Source organism: Magnolia sinica, chromosome 9, assembly GCF_029962835.1.
Source record: "Magnolia sinica isolate HGM2019 chromosome 9, MsV1, whole genome shotgun sequence".
NCBI classification, from domain to species: Eukaryota; Viridiplantae; Streptophyta; class Magnoliopsida; order Magnoliales; family Magnoliaceae; genus Magnolia; species Magnolia sinica.
The window spans coordinates 2,884,352-2,902,612 of NC_080581.1; the positions used below are offsets into that span (position 1 = coordinate 2,884,352).

The 18,261-nt window shown below is 38.7% G+C and overlaps 1 long non-coding RNA gene across 1 annotated transcript; it reads right to left on the reverse strand.

The window, feature by feature from the left end:
* Nucleotides 1-7,883: 7,883 nt before the first annotated feature.
* On the reverse strand, nt 7,884-9,165 carry LOC131256101 (uncharacterized). Its single transcript, XR_009176591.1, has 4 exons — nt 9,052-9,165; nt 8,802-8,883; nt 8,411-8,509; nt 7,884-8,227 (listed from the first exon to the last, which is right to left on the reverse strand). It is a non-coding gene; the product is annotated as an uncharacterized LOC131256101 (long non-coding RNA).
* Nucleotides 9,166-18,261: the final 9,096 nt, after the last annotated feature.

Below are 18,261 nucleotides of genomic sequence, written 5' to 3' on the forward strand. Positions count from 1 at the left end.
TTCTAGTTTGCCGCGCTAAATTTTCAGATTTCCCCGCTGAATTTTCTAGTTTGCCCCGCTCAATTTCTAGTTTGCCCCGCTCAATTTTCTAATTTGCCCCGCTTAATTTCTAGTTTACCCCGCTCAATTTTAATGCTTGCCTCGCTCAGTTTCTAGATTGCCCCGCTAAAATTTCACACTTCCCTCAATCAATTCCTAGTTTGCGTTGATCAAGTTCAATGCTTGCCTCGCTCAATGTCATGATAGATAATGTCACAAAATTAAACGAGTACCACATGAAATCATTCGTATCGTTAAAGGCCTAATCCGTATGAGCTCTGGTTATTTATTTGATGTTAGATCAATGAATTTCATGAGGGAGGGAGTTATTTAATGCTAGCTAAGGTCAATTTGATGCAAGTTGATGTGCATGTGTTAGGCTTAGTCAACTTCATGCATTAGACTTAGTTAATTTTATGCGTTGATCGGTTAAAAAGGAGAAGAAAGAGAGGAAGAAGAGAGTGAAGGAGGGTGTTGTTGGTGGAGGAGCCAAGGAAACTTGGAACCTTAGCAAATCTCCTTCCTTTCTCCCACATCCACAACTCCAAGCTCCATTTCCAACCAATTGGGGAGGGAAGCACCCATCTTTTTGCAATCTTTTGTGTTGAGCTAGGATATGCATGTAATCCTAACATGCAAGTCATTTGGCTCAGGATCTCTACGAATCGACCCGCGAGTTTGGCAACCATAGATCGTTTCCTAAAGTCTTCAACGATCCATAGGTGCGGATTATTATCCTTAGGTGGCCTAGCACCAATTGTAGTATGAGTCTAATGATTTTGTTTGTTTGGATGATGCATTTGGAGAATCTAGGGAAAAACCCAGGAATTGTTGGGTTGTTTGGAATTGTATGGAATTGTATGTCATGTTGATATCCTCATATGATGTTGTTCTTGTCTCTCACATGATTTGGTACAAATTGATGATCTCATGTTTATATCTTGTTTGATTTTCTTCACATGATGTTGCTCTATAGCATGTATGTCTTATTAATCCTTATGCAAATTGGCTCTATGAGATGTACGAAGTGCTTAACTTCCTCACCAACCCACACAACACACATGCACCTTTATTCATGATATTGTTAGCTTCTCTTGCTAGGAGATTTTGAATAGTATGTTGAGGAGTATGAGAATATGATGTTGTTTATGCTAGTTGATAACCTTGTTAGTTGGCATGTTATGAATCACCACTCAAACCCTTGGGTTGGTCAGGAACACGAGGAGAGCGAAGGCGGCCCCATTGGTAGGACCGTCTTGAGGCTAAACCCATGGATTTGAGCGAGTACGTGTGGGCGACAGTAATTAGATTACATAGGTCGCTCGTACCCGATGTCGTTTCGCCACGTACTTGCCTGAACTCATACAGTCTAGTCTACTGGCTGACCAACCTTGTTTTGTTAACCCTGTTTGCTCACATATGTATGGAACCTGGAACACCCTATAACCGTTGTAGCCGATCGATAACCAAATTGAAACCGATCCACCTCCTCGTGAACCAGGCATAGTGGAATTGGACATGGTGTCCGAGCTGTCGGCCTACGCTGGGGTGATGCGTCTCCCCGTAATGACTGCGAGCGATCCCTTCTTTTTGGCACTCCCCGTGTACTTGAAGTTGGGGATGGAAAACCCGACAGGATCAAGGATCGCGGAGTCTTAGCCTCACACGTTGGGGGTCTTGGCCTCGTAACCAGTTCAGGGTATTGATGCGTGGGGTGTATCAGTTTCTTCAACATGCTGAATGAATGGACTTAACTAAGAACTTGGCTAACATTATCATCGCATCGCACTAGCTAGGTTGGCGACTCGGCAGTCAGGGTCGCTCTGAGAAAGTGTTAGTCATACGCGATCGTTAGATGGAGTCGCTCGAGGGAGTGTTGTGGTGAGGGCATGCATCATATCATCTATCATGCATATACATTAATAAGATTAGTTAGGTATTTATAAATGATTGATTTTCATTAAGTTCATAATATAATTGATGTCTGTTACAACTTAATATTAATAGCACCCACTGAGTTAATCACTCACTCCCACTCTGGGACGGTGTTTTAAAACACTAACCAAACTCGCCCATAGATGCAGGTGATACAGAGTATAAGGAGCCCGGCGACGCGAGTCTCGAGGAGGAGGACAAGTTCTCTTATTTCCAGTTGATGAACGGGTCTTCATCGGCTCAGTAGATGGGACGCTGGATCGTTGAGTAGTAGACTCAGCTTTATTTTTTTGGACATACTATTCTTTTATGATTTTGTTGGGCAACGCCTAGTACGACCCATGTATATTTTTGGACCTGTATATATATACTTGATCTCTTTCAATTCAGTAGACATGTGTGGTTGCGCTTCATATTCTAAGAAATTTCAGGCTGCGTATTTAAACCTGATTAATCGCACTTTAATAAAAAAAATCAATTATAAGTGATACTCGGGAACTTGGGAGTCGAGTGTATGCATGACCCCCGATTTTTAGGGTGTTACATTGGGACTCTCGCAAGTCAATGGCAACTAGCTTGAGCTTGGACCAACAAGATGTTTGTAATATGTCCAATTAACTTGCCTGCTTCACCTAACTTATAAAGATTAATTAGGACATGTGCTACTGAATAAAATAAGTCACGCAAAATATGTTTGAAAGTGGTTAGGTGAAATAGTACTCTAATCATCGAGACTAGCATATTAGAAAATGGATTGCAACCCTACCTTTGTAGTAACATCCTGCAACGGGAAGCTAGGTGAGGCCGATATAATATTTCTAAGAAAAAATGTAAATAGTTAAATGCTTACTAGAGGTGGGGATTGGGTCCAACTTGACTCGATTCGATTTTTCAAGAACCCGACCCGAACTCGATCCAATTCGGGACCGGGTCCAGCAAGGCTGACTCGATCCGATTGGAATCATTGCTGGCCTGAGTCAAACCGAGTCTGACTCGGTCTGAGAAACCGAATCGAGTTAGATCGAGTTGAGTCTGTCTAGTCGATTCGGACTGGGCTGAATCGAGATTGGGAGAGAGGGGGAGAGAAAGGAGGAGAGAAAGAAGGAGATGTGGGAAACCAGGAGAGAAAGAATGAGAGGAGAGAAAGAGGGAGAGAAAGGACGAGATATGGGTGGGTGCGGCGCCTCGTTCGAGTAGAGAAAGAGAATGGAGGGATTAGGGTTTCGTTCGGGTGAGGCAGGTAGTAAAAAAGTGAAAATAAAAAATTAAATATTATTTATATAGTATCCAACCGAATCGGATCGAATCGGATCCCGAATTGGATCGGTCTGTATTAGCCACTAATCCGAACTCGACTCGACGTACATTCGGATCTAAGTGAGCCTAGTCGAAATAACCCGAGCCTGGCCTTCGGTTCGGATCGGATCAGGTTGGATCCGTCGGATTGAATCGAATTCTGGCCAACTCTAATGCCTACAATTGAAATCTCTTTGAAGGCCATCGTGATATTTATATCATTATCATTCCTCCTAGATGAACTGAAAATATAAAAATATCAATTTGTTACAATACTTTTGTGGTCATATAAATGTTTTACCAGTGGACATTCAATCTCTATTGCTTTTTATTTTTATGCCCTACTTGAGTTTTGGATTTGCCTCATTTTTTTTTACTTATATCTGACATGATTTGTCAAAATAGACCAAAAAAAAGTAGATTTCTCACAAACATCGTGATCGGCTTACCTAGCTAGCTTACAGTTGTTGGAAGCTCCGGCCACCCTACTCGACGAGACGTAGATTGCCTGCAACCCCATCCGCAACTCATCGATGGGAAGCTAGATGAGGCTTATCATGTGTGGAGGACGAGCCACCACCATTTTAAAAATGGTACAAAACTAACAAAGTAATCTCTGTACAAAGCAGCATGCAAGACGCAAGTAAGCCAGCCCATGTACACGCGGACAGAAATTAAAGGATCCAAGCCGTTCATCGTGAAAGTTCTGTTCTACAAATCAACATGCGATGAAATCAGGCCCATTTGCAACCTATTAGAAAGAGGATTGATTGAAGAGCAATGAAAAAGTCTAATTTGCAATTTCTACGGCCCAGATCATTTCCATCATTCTTAAGTGACCAACCATGAGAAAGGAATAAAACGTACAAAAGAGCTGGGCCGGTATGGGCCTATTTAAAATCAACAGCCCAAATAGACCCATCTTCGGATGATTTGCACCGTCCAGTGGATGGGTTCCATCTTGATAGATCACCAAAATACCAGCCCCGGTTATCAAGGCCCGGCGAGGCCTGACTCCGGCCCGGATTTTGAACTATCTTGGCTGTCCGTGATGGGACTTATCAGAATTTTTTGGGCCGAGACAGGCCCATTTAAAGCCCAAATGAAAGCATCTTCAGATGATCCGTACCATCCAGTGGACGGGCCCATCATGGTAACCGTAACACCGGCTCGCCCCCATCGATGATCATAGCCATTTGGGTCATGGCTTTCATATGGACGATTACAGTCAACGGTTCAGATTAATTACAATCCAGGAATTATCTGATAACTTGCATCCACCATATAGCCGTTGATATGAACAGTTAAGTACACCAAAATGTGGGTCCCGCATGCAAGTTATTAGGTTGATCACACTACAAGAAAGAGGGTTTTTAGCGACGAAACCTTTAGCGACGAAATAAATTTTCGTCGCCAAAAGTCACTTTTAGCGACGAAAACAATTTTCGTCGCTAAAAGTTTACTTTTAGCGACGATACTTTTAGCGACGAAACTTTTCGCGGCAATAAATTGTGATTATCACTTTTAGCGACGAAAATTTTCGTCGCTAAAGGGTATATACAATTTTTTCAAAATTTTGAATGGATTACTTTTAGCTACGACAATTGTCGTAGCTAAAAACATTGGATGAGACTTTTAGTGACGAATATTTTCGTCGCCAAAGAAAGCTTTTTAGCTACGAATATTTTCGTAGCTAAAACTCCTGATGAGACTTGTAGCGACGATTATTTACGTCGCTAAAGGCTGCAAACTTATTTTCATTACATGGGAATGTATTACTTTTAGCTACGACCATTTTCGTAGCTAAAAACCCTGGATGAGACTTTTAGCGACGAATATTTTCGCGACAAATATTTTCATCACCAAAGGTAACAAACAAATTTTACAGGAATGCTTTTAGCTACGAAGAGTGTCGTAGCTAAAAATCAGGGATACTACTTTTGGCAACGAAAATTTTCGTCGCCAAAGACTGCATAGAACAGTTTGGATTACTTTTAGCTACGAACATTTGCGTAGCTAAAGCTCCTGGATGAGACTTGTAGCGACGATTATTTTCGTCGCTAAAGGCTGCAAACTTATTTTCGCTACATTCGAATGGATTACTTTTAGCTACGAACATTTTCGTAGCTAAAACTCCTAGATGATACTTTTAATGACGATTATTTTCGTCGCTAAAGGCTGCAAACTTATTTTCGAAAAATTGGAACGGATTACTTCTAGCTACGAAAATTTTCGTAGCTAAAAAACTTAGATCATACTTTTAGCAACGAATAGTTTCGTCGCTAATGGCTTTGGAGAGCTAGTAATACTTTTAGCTACGAAAATGTTCGTATCTAAAAACCTGGACATGACTTATGGCAATGAAAATAGGCGTCGCTAAAAACACTTTTACCTACGAAATATTTCGGAGGTAAAAAATATTCCATCTCAAATTTCCTGAACCTGTTAGATTATAATTCATCATATTCTTCCTGATATACACCTGTTATATAATATATTTCATCATATTCACATTCACATCCATCTAAACCCAAACATATATACTATAAAAAATTTCTAAACAAATTTCTCAACAACTTATCGTCATGCTTGAGCAATCAATACAAGAATATACAAGTAAAATCATAAAACCTAAGATACTCAACAACTTATAACTTCTATTCAGAAAATAAAGTTCACTAACTTGGAAAACAAAACAAATTGAATCAAGCAACAAGCACAGACACAAGTAAATATGACTAACCATCCAAGTCCAACTAATCCAAGTCATCCAGCATGCACCTATACTGCCCATGAGTATGTGTATCAAAGCCAAGACAGGTCACTACAAGAAAACTGGCCTTTACTGACAGTCAAAACTGCCGGCAAAGACCAAAAAAACCGCCGGCAAATACTTTGCCTGCAGTTACTAACAGCCGGTAAAGCCTCAGTCGGTAAAGGCTTTACCGATGGCCAGGACCTTTACTGACAGTTGTGCTGGACGCCGCTACATCGTTAGCTTTTGCTACACGACTAGAAAAGTGGTCAAAAGTTACTGATAGCTTGCACTTCTCTGTCCATTTCCCTTCTCCTCAGGTTATCTTCTGTGGGCAAAAACCTGCAGTTTGATATTGCGCACAAGATGGGGTCAAATAGAATGTTCTGAATTTCTGGATCCTGCAGTAAACTGAAATGAGCATAACAAGGAACTAGATTCAGTAAGCCTTCTTTATGGATGAGTCCTAGAAAGAAGGATATCCAATTGGATATGGGAAAAATGAACGACTGCTAAATTACTGGTGCAATCAAATGAGTTGAGAAATGTTTACCCTATATCCACATAGTGCTTGCCAGGAATATCATCCAGTGAAAAGAAGCACCTAAAACCAAAAAATAAACTGTAATTAGCATGCGTCGGTGTTGGGCTCAGATCAGATAATGCCAATAGAAATCAGCAATGAGAGATGCCATATGTGAAATAAATGCTAGCACGTGCCTTTTAAGATTAGTAAGTGTTATGAAAATCAATACAACTTGTTGCTTGCTTCCAGATTCTAATTCCCTGGTTCAAGTTAAGCCCCAACCCTTTCTACCATAACACATTGAAATAAAATTTCATGCTTCATTGTGGCTGCACTAGTCTTTGGATAGACTCACTTTTGTTATCTTTTGGATTTTTTTTCTAAGTTTCTAAGAGCAAAAAATGTAAAATTCTCAAGTGAGAGTGGCAACTTAGTTTCAAGATGGATTTGCCAATATTCAGATGATCCAATCATATGCCAAGTCAAGAAGATTTCAAAAAAATAACATTGAAAAAGCATGCAAGAATGTCTTTGCTACGTTGCACATATGCTACAAGCATACATGTAGAGTACCTTGCAGAGTGGGCCATCAAAACTCTCATTCATCCCTTCCTAAAGCCTACAAAACATGACAAATAAATAAATAAAAATAATCCAACCATCTAACTCCCATTCATCCCTTCCTAATGCCTACAAAACAAAATAGCAAAAAGAAATTAATTGGTATCAAAGTTAGAGATTGGAATTCAACTCAATATTGCATCCAAATACACATTAAAGCTATAAGTTCAGTACAAATGAGTCATATGAACATACACATTAAGAAGTTTATAGCTTTTGAGGGATGACAGTCATGTATCAGACAAGCTGTTGTTTCCAAAAAGCCTAAAAATCGCGATGCAAGTGGAAGATTTGGTTTGTTAACCTGAAAGAAGGAATGCAATAGTTATTTACTACTAGAGATCATGAAGAAAAGAGATTTGGAACTGAAGGAAAAAAAAAAAACAGTATAAGGTGAATTGAGATACTAAAATATGGACTGCCCACTATCTCCGTAAACCGCTCCCCTGTAGAAAATCCTCAAAGTTTCAATGCTAAAATCTCCCAACAGAATAACACAAATTGCATGAAAAACATTTCAGAATGACAGCTAATGAATGGAGGATGAATCATCCATAGTGATAGATAGTTATAAGCAAGGAATCCCAAAGGTCAGGATACACATTAAGAATGCACAGGCTCCTGAAAATTAGAAAGGTAAATATATAAAGAAATTAGCAAATACAATCCCAAAGGTCAACTTTAAGAAGGCATCCATGAACCTTGCTAACATGATTTGGCAAATCCAACATATCAAATCCAATAGTTCCAACAATGGGACATAATAAACATGGCATCTTGCAGTGCAATAGGACAGAGACTCATCTATGGTGAACTTGTGGAAACGCAGCATGTCCATCACGCTAACACGTGCAAGAGCACATGTAGCAGACAAGCTGCACCTTTAAAAAAAGAACTTACAAGTGCATTGGGTTTTAGTGTCGGGATACACATTACAACTTACAAGTGGGGCCAACAGTTGTGAGATACAAACTTTACTTTCATAAGCTCTGCCATAGATGGAAGATGTGTGAAAAGCCTTACAGAACGAAGCTTTTAACCTGCCTGTCAATGTCCTATAAAAGACGGATAAGAAAAGAATATAAATATCAATTGTCTAGGAAAAAGATGGCCAAAGATTGGATGGCAAGGAACTTTCAATTAGATTTCGTTGGGTCATATATAACAAAATGAGAACTAGTAAAGTTATAGAAATATTACTGACGCAATCCAAATTTAAGCTTGGGATGTGAAATTACTATTCTCAGTTGATATGGGTTTCAAAGCATGGATTGGCTGCAAACAAATCCAGACGTACTGGCTCCTTGAAGAGTTCCTTACTGACATAAATTACACTACTGCAGTTAAGAGTTACACATGCTGTAGAGGCAAATATCATATACAAGGACCAAACAAATCAATACCATATTAAGTTAACCTGAAACAGATGATTACTAAGCCTGCACGTGTGTAGAGCTGTGCCCATCCACATGTAGCCACACATGCCAATATGGAAGATGTGTATGAGATCCCAACTTTTCATAATTTCATTAGATGAACCAGATTGATTGGATGTTCTTGTGCAAAAATCAGGCAGTGTTACTTCTCAGGTCAGGGACAAAATACAAAAGAAATCTTTAGGCAACTTACTGCAAGGCCAACAGTCCCAAGGCCGAAAACAGCAACAATAGATCCTGGTTCTACCTTTGCTGTGTTCCAAACTGCTCCAAATCTGAAAAAAGGTGGGCCCCACATGTACAGTTTCTTAGGCCAAGCAAATGCTTATCCTCCTTATATATAACAGGCACGAGCCAGCTAATTCCTTCTCATATATAACACAGCAGTAGTAATATCATAATACTCATAACCAGCTGCCTACCAGACATCAATCCTCCATTACCTGGTCTGTCTACTGGCTCGTGCATTTCCTCAAGTTCATTACATGTAGAAGAATCTCTCTTCTAATTTTTCCAGTTTATGAGATAAACATATGAAACTAAAGGCAACACATTTATGTCTGCAATTCAGTTAAAAAAATTTGATGAACATATTGAGCCAATGTGGCAAAGATTAGAGATGAACAAAAAATTTAATGGACTAGAGATTACCTTGTTGAGCTGGTCCAATTCAGTTTTCCCATTGAATAATGGTTCCTTTGCAGTTGTTGAATTTTCTTTACTCCTAATATAAGTTCAAGTGCCCTGTGAAGAAAGAAGTAGTGCAGAACTGCAGTGAGTTGCTAAGAAAGTGCAATATTTTATAGAAATGACAATTAAAAAGTAAACAAACACCGATACCATTAAATTCTACGGAATTTCATACTTACACTGAGTAGGGTCGGATTCAGAAGACATTACCACATCCGCAAGTAGAAGAAAACACGTAAGAAAGGCATTTTATGAACCTGTAGCAAGCATGGGACAAACACCAAGAGCTACTCCTTGACTAGCAACAGAAAAGCCCCCCACAAAGCCTGCACACGTGGTGACAACACACCATCAGAGAGAGAGAGAGTACATCTAAGACACTAAACACAGCAATTATCAAACTTATTATCAAAGATTTGTTTAGTTTAAAAATAGGAGGGGGGACAATCAAGATATGCACTCTGCTCCCCAAAAAAAAAAAAAACATAAAAATAAAATATTGAATTTGAAGCCACTACCCTCCAATTGGTAGAAGCTCAATGTGTATAGTTGCTTGTTAGGTAATCAGGGAGATTTGAGCATGAGTCGTTGACCTAAGTGCCTTCTAATAAAGTTCATCCTTCAACTAATAATAATAGGACAGCTGTCAGATCAGCCATGCTTTTATAGAACAGAATGTTAGACAACAAAATGTTTATATAATGAGTGTAGCTAAACAAGGATGTTGAGATAGATGAATAGCAAGGCGACGAAGGATGGAACTAGAAGTGAATGCTATGACCGAAGAATGCAATTATTGCAATTTAGAGTCGTAGACTCACTGTAATTTTCGATTACATGGATGACCCACCAGATCGAATTATTGCAATTATGTTCAACTGAACACCCATATATCAAATGCTTTCCACACACACAAGAAATGAATGTAAATATTCAGCTCAATCAAGAGACGAGATTTTTTTAATAACATCATATTCTTGCAATCAACTATGTGCATCCAAACAAATCATCCATGACAAGAATAAAAGCAGCTTGCTTTTCAAGTACAAACCAAAATGGTTTAATAAAGTTCCTTTGCCTCTGCTGGACAGGACGGGAGAGCCTCATTCTTAAACAATAATACTCTGTTGGAATAACCTCCTCCTTGAACAAAATAAATTGTTGGCATACCAATTAAGCCACATTCTGTTGGTAAGTTTTTTCTTTCTAAAACTGCAATGTAAGCAAATCTGAACATTCTCATGCCATCAAAATGATCCATAAGCCTGTATTTAAATTGAGAGCTTTTTTTTTGTCCATAAGCCTGTATTTAAATCCGAACAAAATAAATTATTCTTCTAACGGGCTGAGCCAAACACAGTTCAATTGAATTGTGCATTCAAATGATCTCCATGTTGAAACCACCTTACACTCAGTTGGAGTCAAAAGAAACATAACTACATTTTGTGGGCTCTGTCCTCATTATAATAGTAGGACACATTTTCATCATTTAAAATTGAGTGAAAAGCTGCACTTGTGGCTATACTAATTTGTGATTTTGGAATTTCTACTCTTAGTAGATTTCCAAATATCACAAAATGGGGATGTTTTGTGTTGTATTAGGAAAAAACAAAAGAGTTCTTTCAAATCCACATGAATATCATTTAACTGTTTTTGGATTTTCTACTAATAGTGTAAGAGTAGAAATCCAAAATCACATATTAATGTTCTCAGAGGCTGAGCCAAACACATATTAATGGTTCCTTTTTTCTTTTCTTTTTTGAAATGTGAGAACACAAGCACTCTTACACCCCCATGCACACTTTCAAGAGTACCCCATGGAAAAGTTTCGAAATGAAACACCCAGATCAGAAATTATCCATATTCGATTTTTCTGGCCATCAACATGAGAATCCAAACAAGGGTTTCTCATGAAACAACTGCTGGAGAAAGATAAAACCTAGAACACAATAAGAACTTTACTAGTTACCTTTCTTCTCTTTTCTTCTCTTTTCTTTCTTTCTTTTTTTCTTTTTTTGTATCAAAGTCACCATTTCTAAATGTGGTAAATGTGTATGAAATCCGAAACAATCATCCAGTGGCGTTGCTTAAATGGACCATGTATACCCATAAAAAACAACAAAAGACCCATAAAAACAACAGAAAATGAAATATACCCAGATTATAATTAATCCAGTAACATTATCTCAGCACATTCCAAATACAAAACCCATAAAATGAAGCGGAACAAATTCATAGCAGTAAAACATTAAGTTTCAGTAGATAAAGAGATGTTTGCTCTCTACTTCGAGGTTCTAGCCCCATAGGCACCTCCACATGTGGCTATGCATGCTAACTGGGCACGTGCATATGACATCCAGGCCACGTATCAGGTGGAAAATGGTGTAGATTATCCAGCCAAAAGCCAGTCCAGAAAACCACTCAGGCCAGCCACAAATGAACAAAAACATTGGACAGTCGTTTTCAAGGCCACCAAATCTGCCTATTCCTGTGCAGCTGACCTGACAGTTGAATAGCTTGAGTTTCTGGCTAGATGATCTACACTGGTTCACACGTGATACATAGATAACATTTGCCAGGTTGGCATGTGGAGCCCCAAATAGAGGTGCATGTGGACCAGTGGAGTATACATGAGGGGTTAGCAAACCTCCAGTCTCAGGTATGCTGATGGAAATTGATTTCATCATGCATTGAGGACATAATGTTCTTGCATGATTACTTGCTGATGACAGGAGATTCAACTTGGCATATAAAGATAATAGATACAAACATTGTCCGAGTCCTTGAAAAGCCCTCATGATGACAGTTATAAACAACAATGTAAAATTCAAAATCAAAGGGCACTTTCTACCAATTATCTTGAAACTAGCACTGATAGTTAACAGCAGAATTAATCCAGTTCAATATCTGCACCATAAAATAAGAGTAATCCACCAAATTTGGCGAATGAATCATTGAAAGATAAATGATAGACAACAAGGAATTATTCCAACAAGAATGTAAAAACATTGGTTAGGTAGAGTAGTACAAAAATATGCACCAACAATTAAAATCTATGTATCTAACAAGTGAGAAAATTTTATTCAATACAAAAATCATTCCATAATTATAGTTTTCTAGTAATAAAAACACTCCAGATGATATCAAGAATTAAGGGTCAAATACGGACAACACAGTAAAACATTTAAGGGATTAAATTCAGTAAGAAATTGATGAAAGGAGTAGTCCATATTCAAAGCAAAGGTCCGGGTGTGGGCTCCACGAATCAAAAGTGAAAACCCAATGAAATCAACAAATCCAGGGAAGTTTTTTCAATTGAGAATCCAATGCTAACCATCTCAACAAAATTCAAGTAAAAACAAACTAAAAATGAAAGAAATTCCAACCACTATTCAAATCACATATGCAAATCTGAAGAGAAACATCACGAAATGGATCTAAGATTGAAGAAATTGCAACCACTATTCAAATCACATATGCTCAAGAAGACTACACCACATAATTTGTAAAATCAGAAATCCCTAATTCTAGTTGGATCCTCAGATCCCCAAAATCCTCAAATCCCTAATTTGTAAAATCAGAAAAACTCCAATTCGGGGTCCACATTCAAATCTGTAAGCCCTAAAATGCCCAAATCCCAAAATGAGGGTCCTCATCAAATCAAAAATCCATGAATTACTAAATCCCCAAATTACTAAATCGGCATTGAGAGAGAGAGAGAGAGACCTCACGTTCGACAAATCCCTGTCAACCGAGCTTCAAAGAGAGAGAGAGAGCGAGGGCGTGCATGGGCAGGGTTTAGCTATTGACAGATTGAGAGAGAGAGAGAGAGGAGAGGGGAACGCCGATTAGTTAGAGAGAGAGAGAGAGAGAGAGAGAGAGAGAGAGAGAGGGAGAGGATTAGGGCGAGAGAGAGAGGGTGGGGGGAGAGGTTCTTGCTGGACACTGGACGCCGGACGCGGATTAGATACAGGTTGAGTAGCGAGTTGGCTACTGAAGTGACGTCACCAATTTCTGTGGGGCCCACTATGATGTATGTTTTGTATCTACACCGTCCATCCATTTTGAGATATTATTTTAGAGCGTGACCCAAAGAATGAGGCAGATAAAAACATGTAGTGGACCTCACCACAGAAAACACTGGAGAGAGTGATTCCCACCATTGAAACTATCCTAAGGCCCACTATAATTTTTATTTGAAATCCAACCTGTTCAAAAGTTAAAAAAGACATGAAATAAGGTAAAACACAAATATCAGCTTGATCTAAAACTTTCGTGGCCTTTAGAAGTTTCTAATGGTGGGTGTCACTGTCCCCACTATTTTCTGTGTTAGGGTCCACTAGAGCTCTGGATTTAACTATGGATATTGTGCTAAAATGATCTCTCCAGATGGATGGAAGGTGTGGATATAAAATATCAGGTGGACCACACCACATGAAAACAATAGTGATTGGATATCCATCATTAAAACCTTATAAGGCCCAATGTACTGTTTATTTGGCATCCAATTTGTTTATTAGGTCATATGGGCCTAGATGAAGGGGAAAAACAAAAATCATCTTGATTCAAAACTTTTATGGGCCCCAGAATGTTTTAAATGGCTGACGCTCATTTAACACTATTTCTTGTAATATGGTCCATTTCAAATTGGTGCGTGCCTCATTTTTTGTCTCATGTCATAAGATGATCTTTAAAAATAGATGGATAGCATGGATTAAACACAAACATCGGCTTGATCTGGGACTCGAATTGGGTAGTGATGGCCCTTACCATGGGGCCCGTCCAGATGTATATAATTGGTTGCAATGGTAGGTGATTGTACATTTCCTAGTGTTATATCCTACTCGAGATTTTTCGTCTCACATCATAACATTAACCAGCAAACATGTGTGATATTAATTTTACAATGCCATTGCAATGGCCCTGCAACAACTCAGTTACACAGTATACCTACTTATATACTCCTTGATGGCTCCACACAGAGAAGAAGTTCGAGGAGTCTACTTGTATCAAAAAATTGAAAAGATAAAAGTATTTGGTTGTAAATCAAATATAGGGCACATACGGTAGCCTATAAAGGAAGTTAAATGAAAAATGAAAATGGAGGTAAATGAATTGGGAATAAATGACTTACTAGTGTTTGGATGGGAGTACATGAAATGTGTTGGTGCTGTTTTCTAGCAGACCGTGGCCAATACAGGGGACTCTTCGATGCCTAAGTCAGTATCAAGGTTTTATAGAGTATGGTAAGATCTTCAAAAAAGAAATATTAGTCAAGTATTTAGGGTTTCTCAGTGAACGTACCTTGGATAGTGGGAGGTACCTATATATTTATAAGAGAATCAGAATACAATTTCAAGAGGACTCTTGCCTGATATCTTGGCTATAATCTGGGATTTTCGTGAGATGAGTGGTTCTCAAGATCGTCGGGATTCGATATTATCCTCTAAAGATCTTAAGTGGGATCTTTTAGGACGTTAAAGGATATCCCGAATCGCGGTGGATGTTCCATCAACACTGTTTCTTGGGGCACACAACAGTGGATGTTCCATCAACACTGTTTCTTGGGGCACACAGCAGTGGATGTTCCATCAACACTGTTTCTTGGGGCGGGCACACAACGGTTTTGGATCAAGCTAATGGTTGCGTTGTCTCAAAACTACGTTTGTGTGACCATAATTCAATGTGGCCCACTGACGAGCAGACTTGGCCCGGGCAAGTTCATAATATGGTATCCCTGATTAATGTCCTGGATCTTCCCCATAAATATATCTTTTAAATATTTTTTTTAAAAGTGACTGAGTAAGACATGGTGGAAACGTTCCTCCGTCCATTCGAGATGTGTGTGAAGCAAGGAGACGTTAGCAACATCACGTGCTCTTACAACCGTGTCAACGGCATCCCCACACGCGCGCGATCCAAAACTCCTATCTCAAACAATATGAGGAGATTGGAATCTTCGTGGGTAATGTTGTTTTATTTATTTATTTTAAACTTAAAAAAAAAAAAATACAAGAAGTTATGTTGGTATTTTCTTATTTCAATCATATAAATGAAAATGGTTTGGAAGTATCCACATATATCTACGAAAATCAATAATTATTAATTTTTTCTACTTAGTTAATTTAACTTGTAAATTTTTACTAGCTATTTTGTTAATCATTACCTAATATATTAGGCATTTCTTCGCATGATCCAATCATTGTGATTTTTTTAAGAGCATTGCCCATTATTGTATGGAATGAATGGAAAGTCCACATCAAAGGTTGGATCATCCAAAATGCTCAAATCAACTAATTGAGAAATTGGGTATGATCCATCCATGATGGGGAGTAAGTCCAATGGTCTAGATCAACAAACTATTAGGCTTATATATACAAAATTGTAGCACAATAAGAAATTTCATGTTATCCACTAATTGAGAAATTGGACTCTTAGGAGCCCGTTTGTGTGCCAATTAAAAATGAGCTTAACTCATTTTACTTAATTATCATTTTAAGTGGCCACGAACCATTGAATTTAATTTCAATAGACAACTCTTGGCATCAAAAGCCATTGATTTTAATTACAATATACATAGATTTTTATATTTTTAAAAATATTATGTGTGTGTGTGTGTGTGTGTGTATATATATATATATATATATATATATATATATATATATATATATATATATATATATTATATAAAATATATATGGAAAAGGTTATTCACAGTGGAGGTCATGGGAACTCCCCATGAGGTCAAGCTGTGTGGGCCCCACCATGATGTGTGTAAAACATCAACACCGTGAATTTGATGGGTCCCCTTTAAATTATGGTATATCCCAAAAATCTTCCGTATACGGAACTCCAGTGGGCCATAATATCTAAAATCATGTCAAGACATGCCTAAAACATATAAAAGAACTTGGTGGGCCTTACCTGAAAATTGGATGCCTCTGAAACTTGGTATGACCCCTCATCCAAGTGGCACACACATAATTTATGGGCTGGATTTGTGAACCACATCTCGGTGGGCCCAAAAGATAATGGATGGGCATTATGATAGTTTCAATGGTGGGAATCACTCTCCCCGCTGTTTTCGGAGCTGGGGTCCACTAAAGATTTTTATCTCCCTCATTCTTTGTCTGATGACTTAACATGATATCTCAAATTGGATGGACGGTGTGGATATAACACGTATATCATAGTGGGGCCCACAGAGCACCGACCAGCATCACTGGCCAAACGGTGTAAAACGCACACTGTGCGTAAACCTAAACCCCAAATTCATTTTCCCGGTCTCGCTCTCATTTCTTCCCCCCTCTCGCTCTCATTTTCGGATTACCAAAAGCCTAAAACCCGATTCTAGCTCTCATTTTCTCCCTCTCTTGCTCTCATTTTCGGATTCAAGAAACCCCAAAACTCGATCTCCATTTCGGGTGAGATTCCGTTTCCATTGGGTGTTCGTTTCAGAGGTTTTAGTTTCTCAGATTTCGCATCGGAAGGTATGCGATTCGCACCCTCTCCTCTCTCTCTCTCTCTGTCTGTCTCTCTCGCACCCTCTCCCTCTCTCTCCGTTTCTCTCTTCCTCTCTCTCTTTCTCCCTCCATCATGTCGAGGTAGACCACACCAAAGGTAGACCACACCACAGGAGACAGTAGCGATTGAACGCTAACCATTAAAAACTTCCTAAGGCCCACTGTAATGTTCGTTTGCCATCCAGCCTGTTGATTAGTCACACAGACCTAGATGAAGGGAAAACCCAAATATCAACTTGATCCAAAACTCCTGTAGCGTGGAGAAGTTTTTAATGGTGAGCATTCAATCAGCACTGCTTCCTATGGCGTGGTCTGCATTCAAACACATACATACTTATAATGTATTTTTTGTCAGGAAGATAATATGTCATGTATCTCTACAGATAGAGCTTTGCTAAGCCCACACAAGTGTGTTCATTCTCATGGGCGCCAAGTTGTCACAGGAAATTCATCCTCATGGGCCTAAGTCATGGACTTGACTAAATTTACGGTAAGTGCTTTCTATTGTAAGTGTCATCTGCAAGTCTATTATGCTGGTACTAGTCCAACTGAAGTGGATCAGTTCTGAATGTCCTTGTGCCGATCTGGCTACCTGTCTCCAACATTTTAGCAATCACCATGAACGTGGATTACTTTCAGCTGGGGCTGCAATGGATTTCAGCACTTGTAAGGTGCAGAGGTATTCTCTTTCAGAAGAGCACTTTGTTTTTTCAGTAGCAGTTTCAATGGGAAAGTTGTAGCAGGGGAATTATGCAGTGTTATTGATTGGGTGGAAAAAAAAGTGGTTTCAGAGATATTGGCATATTACATATGAATTTGGTCTGGAGATATTGGCCATTGCATGCAAGCTTTGAATCAGTTTTGTTGGAATTTTGTTCTATTGTTATTGATTTGTAGCTGTTAATTTCACATAATTATTCTATCATAATGTTCTGTTTTCTTCCACACTTCTTTTGTTCCCAAGCTGATAAATCAGGTAGTTTGCATGTCCTGCTTTCTGTCCCGAAGCTGGGTAGTCGTGTAGGATTGGTTGATGCTTGTTTAAGTCCTATAACCATGCAAGATTGCAACAATTTTTATTCTACTTTTCTTTTGGGAATGACAAAGAAGTGAAGATTTTGGTAACTAACATATGAAATATAAGTGGAATGTAAAAGATTTCGAATGTAGTAAACTCACAAATGAGTTATGAGAGGGTTGCCGACTCTGTTGCTGGTGAAACAGTTGAGATGGAAATGGCAACTGTAGACTGGTTTCCTTGTCTTTGTAAATAAGACAAGATTAATTCATCCATTCTCTCTTTAAAGCTGCTTGCAAGCAATGTTGATACAGTTCTCCTGCAAATAGAATAGAAAAAAAAAAAATCATGATTTTAAATACCCTTTAATACAACCCAATATGAGTTGAGCCAAATCACAAGTAATGTATCAGTGTTCTACC